This window comes from Colletes latitarsis, chromosome 10 (assembly GCF_051014445.1).
Source record: "Colletes latitarsis isolate SP2378_abdomen chromosome 10, iyColLati1, whole genome shotgun sequence".
Lineage (NCBI taxonomy): Eukaryota > Metazoa > Arthropoda > Insecta > Hymenoptera > Colletidae > Colletes > Colletes latitarsis.
The window spans coordinates 8,871,490-8,893,790 of NC_135143.1; the positions used below are offsets into that span (position 1 = coordinate 8,871,490).

At 38.2% G+C, this 22,301-nt stretch overlaps 1 protein-coding gene across 10 annotated transcripts in view; it reads left to right on the forward strand.

The window, feature by feature from the left end:
* LOC143346633 (CUGBP Elav-like family member 1-A) overlaps window positions 1-22,301 on the forward strand; it is a 504,287-nt gene that overhangs the window by 54,223 nt on the left and 427,763 nt on the right. For 2 of the 10 annotated variants that reach the window (XM_076774919.1, XM_076774926.1), the window contains exon 2: window positions 14,745-15,394. The exons of 7 other annotated variants lie outside the window; for them this stretch is intronic. The gene's annotated coding sequence lies outside the window, so the exon portion shown is untranslated. Of the gene's footprint in view, window positions 1-14,744; window positions 15,395-15,434; window positions 15,697-22,301 lie in introns of those variants that run through there. One more of the 10 variants, XM_076774922.1, reaches the window with a different exon arrangement.

Sequence of the window (22,301 nt, forward strand, 5' to 3'; positions counted from 1 at the left end):
CACCGTGAATATATCAGACGCGCACCTCCACGTTTTCTGCTTGCCATCGAGTTGTTTAACCCTTTCACGTTGGGGTTTAAATGCTGAGGAATTCAGTAATTGTGCTTATCGAACGTTGGGGTGGAATAAAATATAGGGGTAGTTTTTTCTTGTATAATTCGTGACTTTTAACAGTAGGTAAAAGTTGCCTTTCATAATAGTAAACATGAAATATTTTTCAAACATCAGTTTTTGTGATTCAATTTAAAGAAATAATTTTTATTTCGCAGCCCATAGTCTTCCACTCTGAGCACCAAAAAATTCACTTTGATCGATTACTAGTTTTTACAAATTTTTAAAATTGTTAAAACTCGCTCGAAATACGTTGTAATATCGCGAAACACTGCGCCACATCCTAATTTGAATAAAATTCGAAACGTTACTGCGAAAAGTGTTCGATTTCGCGTGGAATGACCGGCTAGTTATGTTCGCAACTCGAATTCGCTTCGTTCGTTACTCGTCGTTATATTTCATTAATTAAAAAACAACTCTCGATACTTTCAAGCTCTTCACGATATTTTCTGTTGAAATATAACATTTATAATATTTTGATCCTTGTTTTTTTCAGTTCATCGATTTCGTTATACATTTTAAACGTAACGTACTGCGATGAAATGATTAAATACGTCGCTTTTGCACAGTTTTAAAATATTTATTTGAATGCTCGTTGAGTCCACAGAAATTCGATTAACTTTGTTATGCAATTTTCTGATACTTATTTACAAATTTATTGCGTAGCAGATATACGCTAATTGCGCAAAACAGAAAACAAATCCATTGTTTTCAAAGTTTTTTCGAAGCTCTTTTAATTTGCGATTGTAATTCAATTACGTCGTTATTTGTGATTACTGTAATTTAATTACACGCGACTCTGCTGCACTTTCGACTTATTTTTTTGCGAGAAATCACTCTTTGTTATTGTACCACGAATAGCAGAATATTCTGCGTATCGATTCTTCTACGATGGATGTAGTTTTTTCGGTAATAATCGTTTCTTATCTTCGTAATGATCTTGCCTCGCTACTTTCAGGTCGGCTACGGTGATGCAGCGTAGATCTTTCTCCCAGTATTCTGCAACGATTGATCCAATTTTCATGATTAATGTTTGCATAATAAATAGTAAAGACCTTGCTCATCATGAAATATGCAAGTAGCGAGGTAAGCCATAATTCTTACAATGAGATCACGGTTCAACATCCATTTTAAAGCTGACCACCAGATGACAACATTCAAACTTCGATTGTTATTTTGCATCGAGTATTCAAAACAACGTTTGAATTAATCTTCTTTGCTCGAAACTTCGTAGATTTGAAATTAATGCATCTATAGCTGGTTTGGGAAGAGAAACATGTGTTCATGACGTTCTAACGCGTAAATTAATTGCTTGCATCTGGATGATGTAGCAAAGATTGAGAAATGGGAAAGGATTTTTTGATTTATATTGTTACGAGGAACTGGCCTTTAAAAAGGATCGTAGTTTTTGTAAATATCTCGTATATTAATAACGCCAGATAATAATCGGTTTCGTACGACAATATTTCACTAGGCGATACTGCTATTCGCTTAGTGCAATTCACTCAATTTATTGTTTCATCTCGTGGATAGTTTTTCCAAGCAATTCCACAATTTCTCTACATTCGAAATTATTATACGAGATATTTATGCGTATTAAAAAATAGGAAAGAAATTACATTGGAATGGAATGTTCCTTGCAACAATATTTAAAATCTCTCCAAAATCCTTCTATATTTTATTTTTTTTATTTGCTCGCTGTTTGCTCGAAATTCAGGAGGCGAAATTGCCCCGGGAATGTCGGTTTATTACACAGCGCTTGGAGTTCCCCTTCGGGGGAGGGGGGGGGGGCAGCAGCCGGGAATTATAAGAGTAAAAATCCACGTGGTGGTTTTTCATCGTATCCCGATCATGCACGCAGTAGTTCGATCGTCTTCGTGCTTCATGTAGCGGACAGGGTGGACTTGTAATCTCCCCATTGTGTCGATTCTGCGACGCGTGTACGCAGATAGGAACGATTCGGCCACCGATTCGGCAAACTCTGGCGAATATGCGTTTCCAACATACGTTGCACACGTGACCACGCACGCGGCTTCAAATTTTCTCACTCGCGCGCGAAGTCTCTGCGTTTCTCAGGGCCGATTTTTCCAAACGACGGGTCGAGAAACGCGCACCGTGACCGTTGCGTGGCGTGACACGATTGTACCGTTCGATCAAGTTTATCCGGCGGCCATTGTGTGCGCTTTGTGGGACCTCGGTGGACTCTGTCGAGGTCCTGGATAAATCTCGCTTCGTCATCGTTTTTCCTTAACAACTCCGACAACTTATTACACAGAAGTGTCTTACGTTCGATCGTCTGATTACGTGTTCTCTATTAACCTACATCGTTTTCATTCGTTTGTTGAAATTGGAAAACGAGAAGTTCGAATAATTTTCGTTTACCGAAAATAAAATATTCTTTATTTCTTTACGTATGTAAAATACGAAGTCCAGAAGCAAGATTATATTTCTACGGATCGACTGTACATAATTTCAGAACGGTGCACATATTCTACCCCTGGAATTCCTTTCTTCTGTGGCCCGTTGCGTTCCTCAGGATCGCACCCCCGTTCCAAGATTGTCGAACACGATCGCGACGAGTTTGCAGTACACGACAGACGTAAGGGGCGCGAATATTTACATGGTGGTAGTGGCTGTAGAACACGCGGATGTCTAGGCGGGCGGGACCGAAGGGAGAAGAACCGATACACCCGAGGAGGCTGGCAGGTTCGAACATCGAAAAGTATGTAGGCGCCTCGTGTTTCCAGCGAGATGCACGGCGGAATACTCGCTCGACGTACATGTATCCACGCAAGACCGTTTCTCTGTCGTTCCCGTACACACCTGCGTTCGCGTCCAAGCGTTCACGTGCCACTCATAGTCTTCCCCGTGGGTTCCGTACGCGCGTGTTTGTACGTACACGGCACCCCGGGCGAATTCACAATGCAGAGACGTCGTTGCGCCGGCCGTGGATAGGGAAGGGCAACGACGTTCTTGTGCAGCGCGTGTTATTGGATTTGTTTGAAACTTTTCAAATTCGACCGGCGAATGTGTCCAACGCGGAACGTGCCCAAGACAGCCGAGACAATTTTTGAAGAGCACCCCCCCCCCCCCCTTCAAGCTCGCGACCGCCGCCGCAGGAATACGTCTCGAAACGTCTCCCACGACTTCTCGATATATTCTGCTGTACGAATCAGTTTCGAGGAACGCGCCACGAGTGTGTTACGTACCATCGTGCAGCCAGTGCTCCTCTCGTCGACGTTATATGCACTTATCAGAGTTTGGGATGAGATTCGGGTCAAGCGAAAAGCAACCGATGACGCCGCTACCGGCTCGTACGATCGCTTGACATTATTAACTCTTTGGGCTGATAAGTTAAATCAGGAGAAAACTATTATTTATGAAAAAATGTTGGTTGGTAATTATGTAAACACCCTGTATATAAACAATTTATAATCCAGTTTTACCGCACACGAATTGTTTAATCAATAGAAATTGCTGAAACTTTTTTGTGTGCATAATGTCAAAGTAAATATGAAAATAAACATAGAAGACAGCAAAAATTATAGTAGCTGGTATAGTCATTGGATAGAGGATGAAATGCCCTTTAAAACGAGCGTTCGAACAAGTCGATAGCTTTATTAGTTCCGGAGATATAGCGATTTTAGTTTCGCGTCGATGCGGTGGCTAGTTCCTGAGATATAAGGGTTCGAAGCGTTTGTTTACGTTTCATTGAGATCAATGAACTCTCGCGCGTGACAATAGTAAACAGTGCGTAGTAAATTCTTGGAAATACTACGACTTCCTGGTCACGTGACTGCCTCGACTCACGCGCGACAAAGAGGTCCGGCGCGACGCATCAGACGGAGACAGGGATAGTCAAATTAAGAAAAATACCCTTTTACATAAATTACGATATCTCGAAAACGGAAAGTCGGATCGACAAAAACCAAAAACCATTTTAAAGGAGAGGCCTTGCCGCATCTAAAAGTGGCTCAATTATGAATAAAATACTAGTAGTTTCGGAACTGCATGTATCTAAAGTTTGACTATTTTAAAATGGACAAAACGATAATAGGAATTTAAAAAATTACACTTTTCTTTACACGACGATATTTCGATAACGGAAAGTCGGATCAACATAAACCAAAAACCATTTGCTTGTTTCCAATAGTGGCTCAGTTATGGAAAAAAAGCACGAGTGGCTTCGGAGCTTTTTTTAAAATTCATATAAACCCTTTCGTCACTTTATTAATTAAAACAAAAGATAATTGAAGAAATATTGAGACGCGTAACGTTTCTAGTGGCTGGTTCGCGACAAAAATGTTTGCAAAGTATAATGCTTGAAAAGTGGCACTGCAGGGACAAACATCCTCCCTTAAGCTTTCAAATAACATTCTTAGTTTCTTTTCCATCGTGAGTTAATTATTGTACGCGACTTGGATGGTCGGTTAAACAAGTTGAATAGCCAGTTGGCTGCAGAAGGTTTCTCCACGTGTAGTCGTATTGACACACCTTGTGTCGACAGCACGAGGATGCTTCCAAAAGAGTCCTTTCAACTCCTAACCCGCGTTGGCTAATTCTGTCATTCTGTCCGCTTCACGTAAAAAGAAAACACTATGGAGTTCCTCTTCTCCCGGAAAAAAGAAAGCGACAAAACGAGGGGAACATTGTTTTTTAAGAATTCACGTCACAATCACCCTGGTAGTTAAGTTGGAAGTCGAAGATTAACAAATAATTTAAAGGATTAAGAATGAACTGAACAAGGAATGGAATGGAATAAATACATCTTGATTAGACCATTGAAAACGAAGGTAGCGATAAAATCAAATCATCCGTTTCATTATATTTTTATTTTAGTAAAAGTTATATACAAATTATTACTTAACACATTTAATTACACAGTTAATTACAGTACAATTAATTTTGTTTTTATTTCCTCGTTTATAGTTCAGTATTTGCGCAACAAACGTACTCGAATCGCGGAAAAGATTATTTTATCTCCTAGAGTTGTTTAATAATTTTCTAATTAAATATCGCCAGCAAAAAGATTTAAAGCCCCGTCGCTACAGTTCTCCTTTCAAATAACGGTAAACTCAGACTGATTGCATTGTTAGAAAACGTGCCATTGTTTCTCTTGAAAAGTAATTTTACATTCTTATACTTTGTTTTAAATGGCTCTGTAGTTCCGTTCATATTTCTCTCTCTTGGAGTATTTGTTTGCACAGCAACGCGAGCTGAAATGCGAATAAAAATCAGCAAAGTCTATCTCATTATCGGGCTAAGTGACTTTTGTCGTGTCAGCGAGCACTTGGTTCGCTCGATACTAAGCGTTAAAGGGGCTAGCTAGAGAATTGCAGGCTTAAAGAGCGTAAAGAAGACAGGGGAGATTATTTGCCATCGAGCGATTTAATGCGCATGATTAACGGTTACTTTTTCCCGATTGTTTTAATCTATCGTCGATGTATCTTCGACAGCGACGAAAATTGAATTTTACAACGAGCCTAAACGTCAAATAATTTCTTCATTATCTCGAGTTTGTTCTAAAAGCCACGGCAAGTAAATCAAAAATCTAGAGAAATATAATTTGTAGGCCATAATAGATGGTTTATCTTCGATCATTTTTCCCCTTGATCTTTTTTATCCTAAACATCACATTCTCTGAAAACTAAATATTGAAACTCGGGAATCTAAGTTGCTCTGTTTACAAAAATCAGAATTGAACTTCTGCTAACGTTTACGATCCGAAGACTTGGTTCTTCCGGTTGAACGTGGTTGTTAGAAACGGGAAAGTCGCGCTTTTTAATCCCGTTTACTTTCGTTCGCCCCGCTGGATAATGGAAAAGTCGAATTGTGAAAAGTAAGCAACAGGGATTCGAGAATGGGATAGGATAAAAACGAAGCTACAATTGAGCAATCTCATGATTGGAGACCTTCCGTGAGAGAGCCTGCATAAGGTCTCTGTGCTTCATATTAGGGTTGCTTGCTGTCCTGCGAGATAAATCCGTCCAACTCTCCGAGGAGCAACGCCCCGGCTGTTTATTCGCCTGCTTCTTTCTTGATTTTTCACGAAGACGCGATACGGTTCGTTCCGGCTGTCCTGTATAAACTTTACCGCAATATTGATTAACAGTCCAGTTTTACATTGTATCGGAGTTAAATCTGGCTCGAAGATTCAGTAGCCACGATAATACCTTAAAAGCCACTGTATCTCAATTTTACTACGCTTTATCGTGGAATTTCGTAATAACCGTAGCCGCCGGTCGGAATGTGCGGTCGAAACTTACCGCGGATTATTGACGATAATTCTTACATTTCGGAGAATTCGATCTAAAGTTTGAACAGTGGTTGCCGGTAGCTCAATAATACGCGGTTTTGCTTGCAGTTTGATAGTTGTAATTACTTACGGTTATGTATGTACTGGGATTTTAATCTCACGATTCCGACCCCGGCGTTGTTCGTGTTAAATTGCAATTTTACACATTTTCGGACGGCTACGATCGCTTCAATCATTTTTAAATGCGCTGCTTGGAGTCGTGAATCCATCGTTTTAACAACTTCATCGTTCGGTGGGTCGTATAATATTTCAAAGAGTTATTTTACGAAGATTAGTTGCTAAAATTGTGTACTAAATAGTGTTGGCGAAAAACGCATTTTGCGATCTTAATCGTTAAGTTATTCAGTAAAAGAATAATAATGGTGTGACGTTAAAGTCCGTGACCCCGTTTCAAACATGGTTTAAAGTGAGTTTCCTTGTGATCGCATCTCTTGCGACATTGGCTCTTTTCCATGGTACCATCGCGGTACCATTACTCGCGCTTTAGACAAATAAAAAGTCGCCAGTCATCGTTACCAAAGAGAGACCAATCTTGTTATACGGACCACGGTATTCATAATAACAAAGTGCAGTAAGATTTATTATTGTCGTAAATGCTCCCGACTTCTCTTTGTTGGCATTCCACTAGACTTTTATCGTGAAAGGGCTTTGATGTCCTATTTGATATTGTGTGTTCGGTGTTTCAAGTAAATCACCGTCCATAGTTGTGCATTATTGTAAGAAATTCCAACTATAATCAGTTCGTTATGAAAGAACCTAGAAAATGCATTACTCGTGCATAGCGGAGTTTCTTCAATGTCCATTGTATAGGCTACCTTTAAAAATACCTTTCTTAGTTAATTCCGAGTATTATAGAATTAATTTTACCGTGAGAAATACACGTAAATTAGACGCCCAATTACTTTGAGTTCTTTCGCTACTATTGCGAATTAAAAAATTTTATTTGTCGATGTATCTTCGAGAGAGTGTTACAAATAAATTCAACAATTTTTTCGATTCAAATGAAACCGATACTCATTTTTCATTATACGTTCTCCAAATGATTAAAATTGTGACAGGTTAATCAATGGTACAAATTATCACTGAAAATTATTCAGTGCATCGTTTGTACAAATTCCCTTGGATTTCTAGATTCTTTCCTATTTCTATAATAATTTATATAGATTGTATAATTATATAAATTCTGAGGATGACTCGAAATGCAGGAATCAAAATAACTTATTTGCAATTGACAATCAATTCCGATTCATCGATTTTCTAATCCCGTAAAAAATTAACGGAACACATACAGATTCACTTTTCCAGTTTCTTTCTTATTTTCAGATTGTACGATTACATGAATTCTAAAATATGATTCAAAACGTAGGAATCAGAATGGCTCATTTAACACTAAACCTATCGTTATATTTTTTGATACATTAAATAACGAGAGCATTCATCGGTTTCTTTCAGTTTCGGTTAACGCGTGTATCGTTGGTATCCAAAGCATTTTCAGCGAATACGAATCGACGGATGTGGCCACTGGAAACGCGAACGGATATAATGCCGGGTTGAAACAGGTCGGAAATAGCAATTCATCGATAACCCCCGGTCTGCTTTTCAACGTTAATCAGTAATTAATTAATCCCTGCTCGGTAGCAGCGGTGCGTTCGTCGCCAAACGTTTTTCGATGTAAGCATCCTCCGTTCCGGCTCTCCGTTCGGTCGAAAAATACGCGATCGGTGTAGAATTAGCAACGTGCACACGCGGTTTCGCTCGTGTATCGCCGCGCGATATCGCAGAATGTATTCAAGCATTATACCCTCTGGTGGCCGTTCCAATGATCGCCGGGTATCATCGGGACGCGTGGTAATACATTAGCAAAGCTGCCCTCTCCCACCGTGAAACGTGCGTTTGCATGATCGCGTGCACCGCGTTTATTTGGTTTTGTAATCACTTACGGAATCGCGACGCTAATGAAATTTATCCCCGGAATTATACGATCGCGACGTTTCGGTAATACGTTCGGTTTGTACGATATCGTTTTTTTTTTTTCTTTATACTTTTTATTTTCGCTCGACGAGGATCGTCCGGTCGATTACGCGCGTCGACGGCGTCGACGATCGTTTATATGCATTCTAAGCCGCAAATGACACGTATCGATGCGGAATCTTCCGGTCGATGACGGCCAACTCGGGCAGACGCGCGGTCGGGTATAATTGTGCTCCGCTAGTAAACCGAAAACAGTAATTCATCAACACATCCGAACGAATTGGCAGCGGACCCGTCGCTAATCACTAATTAGCCAATTAGCTCACGCAATTTTGCTAATAACGACCGCGAATATCGAGCTGATGAATGACACTGCGCACCTGCAGCTACGTTAAGGGGCATTCAGCGAGGAACGATGCTGGTCCTGGTGGCGTTTTGATTATAGCTATGCTCGTAATTAGTATTGTATCGACAAACTTACCGCCTTTCGCGGTTACGCTAATCAGGCTGATCGGTGTTTTGCACCTCGTCGACGATACTCGGAACGTCCACCGTTGGTTATTTGCCTAGGCGCGTCCACGGTTCTCCATTTTTTAATTGCGCGATCGGTAAACGTCTCAATCGCTTATGTTTGCGATTAAACGCGTTCTCAGACTTCGATGGTCTTCCCTGTTTCATTATCGTGACATGATTCACGTTTTCTCGTTCAATAAGTCCTTAGAAAATCCAAGAGTTGGTGCGCGTAGCATCGAAAACTTTTGTTTTTAGTAAGCTTCATGACTTACTAGACAGCTGTCAAATTCTCAGTTATATCCACCACACGATTTCATTCTTATTGTCCATCGAAGCAAGAAACTTTTGCTTAGTGAACGTCTCAACGTTCTGATAGGCTGAATATAAATGATTCGTGCACGCTAATTTATTTGCGAGCCCTTTGTCTCAAACGCTTTTGTTTTATTTTTTTTTTATTAAGCATTTGAAACACCTTTATATGAAAAAAGAATTTCAGTTGTTGAGGCGACATCGAGAATCTTAAATAAATGGATAAAGAATAAATTTTGGAAGATATTTCAAAAACAAAATTGACGTATCTTTTTTTGTATCGATCAGAACCATTTTAAAAGAGCGAAACGAGAGTGTAAAACTGAGGGTGCTGCAAATTGAGTTTGCTATTCTGCATAAAAACACGAAATCGATGCGTGTGAAATTAATTGGAAAATGTACCGTAAAATGAGACTTTGTTGTTCGTCGAATTTTATACGGATGTGAACAACCCTGACAAATGTTTTGTCACTCTATAAAGCCACTTCATGAATTGATACCTGAAAATGCGCAGAAAAAATATAGGTATTGCGTGGATTGCCAAGAAAACGCCTGAAAACAATGTCAGACGTTTCGTTAATTCTAACTGCGTATCAATTTTTATTTGTTCTCAACTTTTTCTATTTTAAAAAGTATTTTAATGGAATATACGAAAGAGTAAAGGGAATGAAAAGTAGTGCAATTTAGGAAGCAATGATATAACCTTCTTATTTGAAACTCTGTAGTAAGATAACAGTGGGATAACGCTTTTGACAATCGCTTAGAACTTCTAAAATAAGTTACTTTCCCGTTTCATTCTGTGTTAAGCGATCATTGTAATCTTCCATTAATTCGACTCCTCGTTCAGCGATATACTTCTATCATTTACTACTTTGATACTCTTCGTAATATCTAATGTTGTTATAAAATCGTCGTCTGTGGCCCACATTGAAAAATCTTTAAAACTGAATTATAATATTTTGTAATTAATAGTTTGTATGCCAAATTGTTCAGAAAAATCCCTTTCTAAGATTTCTAATGCAATATTTATATCGCCCTAATTTTTTAAGAGAAATGGATAGCTTGTTAAAATTATTGGAATCGTTAAAAATGATAACATAACGTTTCAGTTGTTTTGATAAGAATTTATTATTGATTTAAATTTATTAAAACGATACATGTACGTGTCTCGAATTCCTACATTTTCTTTCGGGACTCGTTTCAAATTGCTCTCAAAATAAATGTTATGCATATAGCTTGAGCCATTTATCTAGCGTGGTGAAAAGCCCCAGGGATTCTGAATGAAATGCCACGAATAGGAATTCCACTAACAAGAAAAATAAGCATTAATTCTATGAATTCTTTGTAATCTTTCCTCGGCTGCACCTCCTACAAACCCTCTAACGCAAACTCGATATTTTCCTTTACGTCCGCGATATTTGTATATACATTACAAATTTTTTTGTCAATATTGTTTGGAAAATGGAACGTTCCAACGTTTATATCCTGACTAAGACATGTAAAATTATTTTACACGCGGGATGTTGATACAGTAGATAATAAATCCCTTTCAATTATTTGCTCTAGAATTACACGCGCACCTTGAAATTGCGGCTAGTATTTGATAACGCGATATCGCATAAAACCACTTGCACTTTGTTTGCTATGTCTTATCTAGCAATAATTGAACGTCATTGGTCGTTCCTACCGTTACATAAAATTCCAAAAATTCCTAGTAACTTTTCGGACGACATCGAAGCTGAAAGTGAAATTTAAACTATGTATAGAATATTCATTTTGCCAACGTTACTCGAAACGATATGAAACGGAACAATTAATAAACAGATAAAGAACGAGGGAACAGTTTCGTGATTTTCTGTAAGAATTGCAAGGATGTAGATAAAGCGTGTCAAAACTGAAAGTCATCGCGGAGGCATAATTTTCGAGAGGGAAATTCGACGTAGGAGAAGCTGCGTAAAGTTTGCGACATAATGTTGAGTTAGGCCGTGTAAATAGGAGGCACCAGCCGAGCTAGATGGATCCCTCGTTTGTACAATACCTCTTTGTCGAGTTGCAAACGGCTGTTTCGTGCCGGCAAACAACTGTTGGTGCTTAGCTATGCAATAACAATACCACTCACCGTCTGCATTGTTATTTCTACAGGAAACTAAACTCAGTTTCTTCGTCCTTATTGAATTAATGTTTCTATTTGACACTTACTTACATCTGACGCGCTTTCGCTTCGCGTACATATGATTCTCAGCGAGGGACCTTTCTCACCGTTACTCGTTAAAAAGTTACATAATTCCCGTAACGAAACAAAATCAAATATTCTTTTTCTATTTTTCGTTAGAAAAATTTCTATTTGAATAATAGTGTTTTCAGTAGGATATTCGGATACGGTAAACTAGTGTCAGCGATAATTAAAAATATTTCGATCGAGGTATTATAGCTCCAGAAGACGAACCAGTCAGAAAATCAGTAAAACTGGATATGGACATTTTATGGGGGGGGGGGGGGGGGGGGGCGGTTATTGTTGAAGAAAATGAAAAACTTAATTCGCCTAGTCCCGGAATCCACCGCCATCTGCGAAAGATGGGAAAGAACTGCAAAACAGCTGGCTTTAGTTAGGCAGCGGAGAGTTGTGTTCCGTCAAAACAGGGCGAGGGCCATACGTAGCAAAAGAAACGTTGCAACGACCGCACTATTTCAATTGGAATACCGCGAACCGTCCACCGTAATGACCGGATATTACTATGTCAGATTGTTACTTTTTCCGATGCTTGTGAAATGGTATAAACGAAAACGAATAAAAACATTGGGCAAAGCGAAAAATCTCGTTCCTGGAAGTTTGTACAATAAAATCAAACTGTGTAAAAGGGTCGTTTAAAACATAGCAGAAATACGCAGGCAATAAATATACAATACATTGTTAAATAATCGTCAATTGGAACAATTTTATTCCAGAAAACAACTTTTTATGTTTTTACGTATAGTCCGGGCCACGATATAGGGAGGTCGTAAACTAAACTCTTGAGGGTTGGGACCGACTACTGCTGCGGCACTTAGGGCCGTACATGACATCTTGATTGAGGATGCCTTTCTGAATGTCTTTCTGTGTCCGTAACTGGCACTATTTTTTTCATTTTCTACATGCATATATTATAAGCAGGTAAATTAAGATATTCAAGACTTGAGTAAGATCTTTATATACCTGTTACGATACCTCTAAAAATGTTGACACTAGATAAAACATTTCTTCGTACGGCCCTGACTATGGTCTAAGGCCCTTAGCTGCTCGTATTTCTGTCAATTTACTTGTTTCGGGAGCTGAAACGTGTAAACTTTGACACCTACTCGAGTTTACGACCTCACTATATCGTGGCCCGGACTATACTCTACAGTTATAGAATATAAAAAAATATTTTAAATCGATAACCGTAAAGTGTCAGGAAGAATCACAATGGCTGTTACGAAAACATGAGTTCAGTTTCATTTACAAAGTAAGAACGATTTCCATTAATTTGCACACGTTAAGGACACGCGATGTATAATTTATGCCCAACCGTTTATGGTCTACGCGTCTGTTTAACACTCTTCTGCACTGGTTTAGCATCTATTGTACGCACCGCCAAGTATTTGCTTATGCTGTAAACGTCAAATATGTTTCATACCGATTCGTTCGCGTTGCGGCGTGGATCTAGCAGCGTCTCGAGGACGTCGCTCGTTGTGCAAGTCAACGGTACAAAACGTTCCAACTGTTATCTAATCTCCGATAGTCGCCCCGTGTCTTTGCCTCGTCGACTGGCGTTGGGAGTGAAGAAATATTTACTCACAACCCGTCATACCTTCCATGTGCATCCGGTTTTAGGCTAAATTCGTCGCGCCTAAATGTCCAAGTGCCTATGATATCACATTTTTTCGAAGACACTAATTTCAATTTGTCTTGACTCACGGAATCGATATTACGAACCGTTTGCTGTTTCGATATTAAATTTTTAGATGTTATGACTATTATATCAATGTCTGGAATAGTAATATTTATTTGGAATATCTTCGATAAAATAGAATGAAGCAGCCCATGCTAATTATCATATAAATATACCAAGATTCAACGTTTTAAAAAAATTAATAAAATTTACCTAAGTAATATAGAAAAATTTAATTTTTAAGTCATTGAAAAATCAAATGTAATTTGTTATTTCATTTTTCGGAGTTTCGAAAGAGTACCAATGCAAATATAACAATAAATTCGAACGTTAATATGTTAAAAATCAATACGCGTCTCTTAAAAGATTTTAATTTCAATAAATACCATTGGTCTCCCGTTAAACTTATTTACGAACTCATGAAAATAAATAACAATACGTTTAATTAAAATGTTTTTCTTTGATATTTGCATTCGATTGATTCTCTCTTTTACGTGCGTTTTAACAAATTTCAATTAAGCACCGTTACACATTCGATGTTTGTACATCGCCACTGTTACTCTCAACAGTCTTCTATCATTCAGTCATTCGTTCGCGTGTATGTTCGCGTTTCACCGTTGCTTTTTAACTGATGTATGTAATATGCATTTTAATTGATAATTCAACGTACAAAAACAGAACTTACTTTCCACCGAGCGCGTTACAATTGTTTCGTTCAAATTTTCGTTACATTTTGTTTTACAACTGCTTTTAAATTTAACGTGTACGAACTCTGGAAAGGAAAATGCACATTTAGTAAATTTGTGCACGGTACAAAATATTATTTAATTACGTTTGTTACACTTTGCTTAGACTGATTTTCTATTGCGTGTAAAATTTATACAACTTCCACGATTTTCGATTATGGCATTGCATGTTAAATTAACAAGTATTCTCTTTGCAACTGTTTGCTATTAAAATTAATACACAACTTTCGTTGACAGTTATTAAATATTACTATAAGCATAAAGATACTTGGTTTCAGGTTAACTCGCATGATATTATCGTAACTGAATATTTTATTACAGTGATCTATATAACTAATTCATTTTGAACATTATCATAGTTGTACACGGTGAACATTATGCGAGGGTTCCTTTTAAAAAATCAATTTAAAAACTTCCTCTAGTATGAGAAATATGACTTTGCGTTTACGGTTTAATAGAGTACGAAATACACTTAAAATGTAATTTATTTTATTCGCTGAAAAATTAAATTTAAACAAGCTAAACTTGCTTGCTCGAGCTCCCTAATATTTTTGATCGTATTTCGTATTTTATGGACTCTTACCAACTGCAAAATAATACAGAACAATTATCTTAAGTATCATTTGATGAATCGAGTTAACTACCACGAATGTTCAAAATAAATTTCCACGTAAACGAAACATAGTATAAAAAAGTTCCATTTCAAACGTTCGATTCAGTTTTGCACGAAGAATCGCCCTCTTTTTTTCATCGTGCCACCGTTTCGTAATTGTTTCGATAAATAGTTTGAAACACGAACGACTGCAACCCGTCCTCCGACGAACCCAAAAAAACATGTCCAAGAAACTTAAGAGTGATCCTTCCTTGCAGATGACACTCGGCATGCCGCCGTCGTAAGGTCGACATGCAGCCGTCCACGCACGTGCCCACGAAAAAATGAGCACAACCACGAACGGACGCAAGAGACATTGAAATTAATGGCGGTTCGACGGGTCTCCGTGAACGCGACGCGTGAACAGTTGCAGAAAGCGTGAACGCGCACGAGGTTGGAGTTAGCGGCTGTCGAGGAGAAATAATAATAAAAAAAAAAGGAAGCACCGTAGAAAGTCGAGCGTGTAAATTCTCCGGAGATACGGTTAAGTGGGTACGGAAGCGTGCAGCCGCCGCATTGAGCTGTTCCGGCGCGAAAACGCGCTCGTAGGATCGTGAGGGATGCGGCCCATGGGCGAAGGGTGGGGTCTGTGGGCACCGATAAGGCTTATCCGAAGATACGATGGCCGCCAACTCGGCTCTTATCGTCAGTCGTAGTGTTCAGGTGGCGTCGACGAGATCGCCGTTCGGTTTAACTTACGCTGATATTGCGGGTTCGCGTCTTTTCCACGTACGAGCATCGCGATTCGATCCTGCTGACCGAGTTCGACCGGCTGGACGAGAATTAAAGGCTGCCACGGAAGTGCCGGAGGATTTCGAGGAGGTGGCGGGACACGTTTGAGCCAGGAGGAGCACCGTAGAGAAAACAGGTTGGAGAAACGACCGTCAGGATAGGAAGGATAACGAACGATCGCTGTCGCGGAAACTGTTCGTGTCCCTCCCCTTACCCGACGCTCTAATCGTCTTGTTCTCAAAGCGTCTCGAGATTTTAATTTGACGTTTTAACGCGCGAAGTGATCAGCGGCAAAGAGAAGTCGAGGAGGATAGAGAGTAGCTGGAAGGAGCTCGTGAAACGCCGCGCGAAACCTTGGGAGCCTGCAGCACCCCGGGTGCAGAGAGGGAAGGACGAAGGGAAGAAAGCAAGCGGCGCGAAGGACAAAAGCGTTAGAGGGTAATCTGAGAGAGCAAGCCTCTCTTTCCTGAACGCTTTTACCAGCCCGCGGGCGTCGCCGTTTCCCTTCCGTTCTTCGCCGTCGCTTTCTTTCGCCTTCTTGCTTCTGGAGGCCTCCGGCTCGCGCGCTAAATTATTCGTGACCCCTTTGACACTTGACAGCGGCGGCAGTTCCGGTAATTGTATCTCTATCTTCGCGCTCCAGACCCCCCGGAGTTTGACTTTCCGCGTCCTCGCTCCATCGCGTCTCGACCGACGAAGCTCGACCCCTCGTTTGCGTTTCTTCGACTGCGGGTATCGAATCCAACCGACGCGAATATCCCAATTTTAGTCTTCGATATCTATCCGTCGCTCCACGACCGTCGCGTTACACGTATTTTCGTTGCAAGCTTCCTTGGGACGCGTTTGGGAAATCTTTCGAGCCCTGCCTCGGGTCTTCGGATGGATTACTTTCGCAGTCTAGCGTTTTTGCGTTCTAAGTTTTGTCCATTTGCGCGACAGGAGGCTGAAAGATAATAATAAACACTCTTAACGCTTTGACTCTTCACTGTGGAGCTAGAACAATTAATTCTCGAGTCGAAATGTTGAATAAATTTGAATAGGATTCGTGAATTTTAGCGAGGTTACAAAAGTAAGTAAGTAAAATCAAAGTTTTGGTCTGACAGTCAACGCGTTAAGAGGCTTTGCTACTTTAAAATTAGTTAATATGAAAAGGACGAACAGGCGAATAGTATTTCCATCAAACTGAGGGAACTTAATCTAAAGGTTCTGCATGAACGTTTTATTTTCGAATTAGAAGTAAATATTGTGCAAATAGAATAAGCATTTTAAAATTTCATTTCAATAACATTCAATATCAGCAAGGTCTCGAGCAACCCCAGAATATATTCTATTTATTATAATGATTAAGAGACGCAGGCTTAGATCCGTGAGTACCTCTTCTGTAATTTCTAATTTTTCAAATGATTAATGTAGCACATTATAAACCTTGTATCGTCGCCAGATGGATTACATAACGCTCTGTTTGATACGTGTCTACAAAACGATCAAGGAAATCTTTTAAATTGATAGTTGTCCGTCGGTAGATGAGTCGTTTAAAATATTCTCAAACAAAGGAATCGTCTAGTGAAACCTGAGAAGCACATAGATCGCGCAGTTCTACTTTACCTTATTTAACCATTTTCTTTGATGAATTATGACTGTTTGACGAGTGTGTGAAAAATTCAAATACGTTGCAAAAAGTGTAATAGATGCAAACAATATGTAGACTTTATGTCATGACAAAAGACAATCAACGCGTTTTGTGTTCTACCGAGAGTTTCAAAATTATTTAATCGAGTTAAAGCGAATCCGTGTTGTAAGAGTGTCGTGTTATAGTGGAAATTTCCGCAATTCTGTAACCGTGTTAGAGCGAAATCGTGTTGCAGAAGTACCGTGTTACACAGGGACTGGTACTCGTTTTCATTGCGTCTCAATGGTGAATTGGACGCAGAAATTCGGTCCATTAAATATTTTTTGCCTAACTGATGCGTAAATCAATAATAATCTTTAGTGCATTAGTAATCTTGTGAATCGTTAAATGACGCTCGTTATCAATTATGGCCTTGAATTTATCAGTACTTGTCGTAACAGACCTTTAGACGCGAGGTGCATCTTTGATAACAAACTTCCTTCTCCAAATCTGCAGAACCACTTTCTACAGCAATGGTTCTTAAGCTAAATATTTATATTTATTTTTGTCATATACATTACAATTACATTTATAAATATTAATATTTGTATATTTATATAATATTTATAAGTATTAATATTAATATTATACATTATACATTACAATTACATTTACAAATATTAATTTCACTCTTTCGGCTCTTTAAAATTACAATAGCTGTTAGATCTTTCAATGTTTTCACGTTATTATTGTAACCTGACTCTAAAAACTTTCAAATGTTGATCAAAATGCTACCAAGTAGTAGTTGAGATTCGAAACTCCCTATTAATTTTTGCAGAAAACGAACAACCCTTTACTGTCTAACATAAACTCTCATTTAATGGAAGGATTTAGTGGAGGAGTGGTAAATTTTATATTAATACGTCTGGTTAAAAACTGGGTCCTCCTACTTCTCATTTTAATTTGGAGGTACTACAGCATATAGGAATTTACATTGCGCATAAACAATTGGGAATCATAAATGTCCCGTCATATCATTTATTTTCAAACGAGACAACAAATTTTAATATACAAATTTCTTCGTATCGAATTTAAATAATGGTTTACAAACTGACTGAGAAATATAGTAATTTCACACGATCGATGTATATGATAATATAATATTATTTAGTAAATCAATTCTAGTCGATTTACATACACAATAATTTATTTAAAACAAAACAATAACAATATTTGCTATTTTATTATTCAAGTTTAACAAGTTCGCTTGTTCGCGTCCGGTGCGAAACTAAATTCAACGGTCCAAGTTCTTAATGTCCGAGTTTAAGAAGTACAAAGTTCGTTTAATGTTCGTCGAGAATCTAAGCAATTCTAGAATCCAAACAATTCGAGAATCCAAGCAATTCTGTTCTGTCCCTGCCTCGTAGCCAAAAAGGAACCTCCGAATCTCCCTCTTGGTGTCTCCTTGGGCCTCGTCCGGCTCAATCCGAATTTTGCACAATTTTGGATTGTGCAACGCCCACAGCTTGGTTTGTTTCATCCTACAAACCAAGATCTGCAGGACGTTGCACAACCCCTGGGTTAATTTATTACCCATTCTTGTTTTTACGGTCCTAGACCTGGCGGTCAACACGTGAGGGTTTGCGTTACATCAATTGCCGTCGAGGGTGGTCTAACCGGGGACCATTTCCAAAGAAATCTAAAACCAGCATCCGGCCAGAGCTAGTCCTTTAGAAATTACATGCAGTCCGTGGAGAATTGCGATTTCCTCAAAAACGGCACTGTTCATTGTCGACTGCAGCGGAAACCCTTCACGTGGCGGCAACAAAGATAGTATCTTTTCAATATCACCCTGAACACAACCTCAAATTAATAGACTCTACGATTCCATTTGGACAATTATTTATTTAGTATAGACTCATTCACGCTTTATAGAAAAAGATTTTCATCTTTCGTCGTGCTTTTTACGTCCCCCTTTGTTCATTACGTTTAAGCATTTCGTTCGAATTTCTTCGTGTGCTCCTTGTAAATAGCTGGGCACTCTCTTCCAGCAAGCGGGATCTTTCGCGTTCGATGCTGTTGCGAGTAAATGGTCACTCGAGCCCCGAAAAAACGTTGAAATTCTCGAGCTACGAAATGTCATCGTTCCTTATCCTCGACCCATTTTCTGGTGCTTTCACGTCTGGTAAATAACCGAGGCTTGATCGCTTCGAGCTTCTGAGGGGACAAAGGAAACTAGCCGGTGAAACTGCGCGTACAGACTGAACCGGAAGTAAGAGGAAGCTTCTCGTGCAAGAGAATGAAAGATACGATGCACGAACGAAGGTAGTAGAAAGGGCGAACGAGAAGAGTAACATTAAGGAAGATCAAGCAGTGACTCGCCTGGTTGACGTATACGAGACGAGTTTCTAATTAAACTTAAACTTTTAATTGACTCGTTGGGAAGCCGTTTCGCGCGAGAAGGTGTGCTTCCCCCCCCCCCCCCCCCCCACGTACGCGTTTCAGTTATCCACGTTTCTCCGATTTCACTTGTTCCCGGAGTATTCAGTCTTCCCAGGTTTGACCTTTCCTATCTCTCTGTTACGTCCCTTTCGTTCGAAAACTGTCCGCGGAACCTTCTTTATGGCCAGTATTAGGCAAATTTTATTCATGAATAACTAATAGACATTTTCAATCGATTCGTAAACTAACTTCCGTGTCAGTTTCATTCGTAAATTCATTTCTAAGTTAGAATCTATTAACCAGTTCTTGGAACTGGTTCAGACGTGCAAAGATATGGAAAAAAGCTAGTTTACGTATGAATTTAACGTTTTTATTCGTAATTTGAGAATTAAATTTGCGATACTAATGTTTCAGATAAAAGTTAAATAATGTCTAGAGGTACGTAATTCAATGTAAGTTTTTCCTATGACACGTACAGGTCAACTTTGTTTTTTCTAGACGCAAAACATATACAGGGTGTTCGACCACTCCTAGGAACAATTTTAATGGGAGATTCTAGAGACTAAAATAAGACGAAAATCAAGAATATAAATTTCTTGACTGAAGTTTCGTTAAAAAGTTTTTAAAAAATTAAATTAAAAAATTTCAAATCATTCTGAAAAAATTATTTTTGGTTACGGGGCTGAATTACAATCATTTTTGGCGAATACACATACCCCTGAAATCCTACCCACTTTCGAGAAAAAAATTCAAAGAGGTACTGAAATTTTTAGACGAAATTAAAAAATTTCAAATCATACTAAAAAAATTATATTTAGTTACAGGGGTCAAGTACAATAATTTTTGGTCATTATACATATCCCCGAAATCCTACGCATTTTCGAGAAAAAAATTGTTTACCGAAAATCTAATTTCAGGCCAGAAATCGTTCCCCGAATTTTCATGCGAATCTTTAAAACGTCATAACTTCTGAACGGATTGGACGATTTTAATGTTTAAAAAAGCAAACTACGCGTATTTTGGTGGAGAATATGTACAAATCATAAAAATAGTCGAAAAGTTGGTCCTTGACCCCGCAAAATAAGAAAAATCCCATAAAAATGGACCAATTTTCAAACAGCCATAACTCCTACAATTGTGAATATATTTCAATGAAACTTTTTTCTGAAGTAGAGCTCATGGGTACCTACAAAAAAGTATTAGACAACTTTTCGGTAGGGCGTCAAACAAAATTACTAAAAATGAAAAACGAATTTTTAAGAAAAATCGACCAGGGGGTAGGTGTCTAAATTTTTCGGCGAAAAAAAAATTTTTCAAATCGTTCTGAAAAAATTATTTTCGGTTGCGGGGGACAATTACGATCATTTTGGTCAATAGACATACCCCCGAAATCCTAACCATTTTCAAAAAAAAAATTCCTTATCGAAAATATAATTCAGGCCAGAAATGTCACTCCAAAATTTCGTGCGTATCTTTAAAACGTCATAACTTCTGAACGGACTGAAGGATTTTAATGTTTAAAAAAGCAAACAACGCGCATTTTAATGGAAAATATGTAGAAATCGCAAAAATATTCGGAAAGTTGGTCCTTGACCCCGCAAAATGAGAAAAACCCAATAAAAATGGTCCAATTTTCAAACAGCCATAACTCTTACAATTGTGAATGTATTTCAATGATACTTTTTTCTGAAGTTGAGCTCATGGGTACCTACAAAAAAGTATTAGACAAAATTTCCGTAGGACGTCAAAAAAATTTATCAAAAATGAAAAACGGATTTTTAAGAAAAATCGACAGGGGGTAAGTGTCTAAATTTTTCGACGAAAAAAAAAAATTTCAAATCGTTCTGAAAAAATGATTTTCGGTGGCAGAAGTCGATTACAATTATTTTTGGTCGATAGACATATCCCCGAAATCTTAACCGCTTTCTAGAAAAAAATTCGAGAAGATATAAAATTTTTCGGCAAAATTAAAAAATTTCAAATCGTTCTGGAAAAATTATTTTCGGTTGCAGAAGTCGATTACAATTATTTTTGGTCAATAGACATACTCCCGAAATCCTACTCACTTTCTAGAAAAAATTCAGTACGGGCGGAACTTTGAACGTTAATAACTTTTTAACGAAACCTCTATCAACAAATTAGTATTCTTGATTTTCGTCTTATTTTGACCTCCAGAATCTTCCATTAAAATTTTTCCCAGGAGTGGCCGAACACCCTGTATTTTCTAACGCGCTAAAGCTCGCCATTCTCTGCACAGAAGCATTACTTATGGCAGAAGGTCGTTAGTCTAAACTTTCAATATAGGAAATTAGTATTTAATATCTACTGTTATCATCCAGAATATTAAAATTAAAATATCTTCTAAATTGTTAGAAAATAAAAAAATAACGTAAAAAAACAAAGTTGAAGAACTTATATCGAATTGTGTGGTTTGAAACCATTTCATATTTGTCTGAAACATTTTTTAGTATCAACACTTCCCAAGATATTTGACTGAATTGATTTAAATTGAACACTGTGTATACACTGTTTCATCTACATATACCGAAGTCTATAACTTACAATTAATCAAATGGACGCATACCCCACCGATTTGCAGCGTTGTTTTTCTCGATAACGGAATTTATCATACAGAACAATCTGATTTTTTGTACCATGATTACTGAATCATCTTGTGTAGTACCACTTTTCACGATAAAATTTTTTTACGTATTGATCGATCTCTCGTCATTTTGTCAAAAATAAAAAAAGGGCGATATTACTTCTCAAAATTGATATTACTTTTTTGGTTTGTCCTTGTCAAAATTGCTTTACAAATTAACAAACATCTAGCATAGGATTTTATATCATGTAATAGTTATAAATTTAAGGAGATTTTTGAAACAAAGAGTAAAACTTATGTACTTCCCTAACAGTACGTCATTTTCTTTACAAGCACAACTTACACGAATATAATCGTTTGAATTTGTATCAAATATAAATGACTTAAATT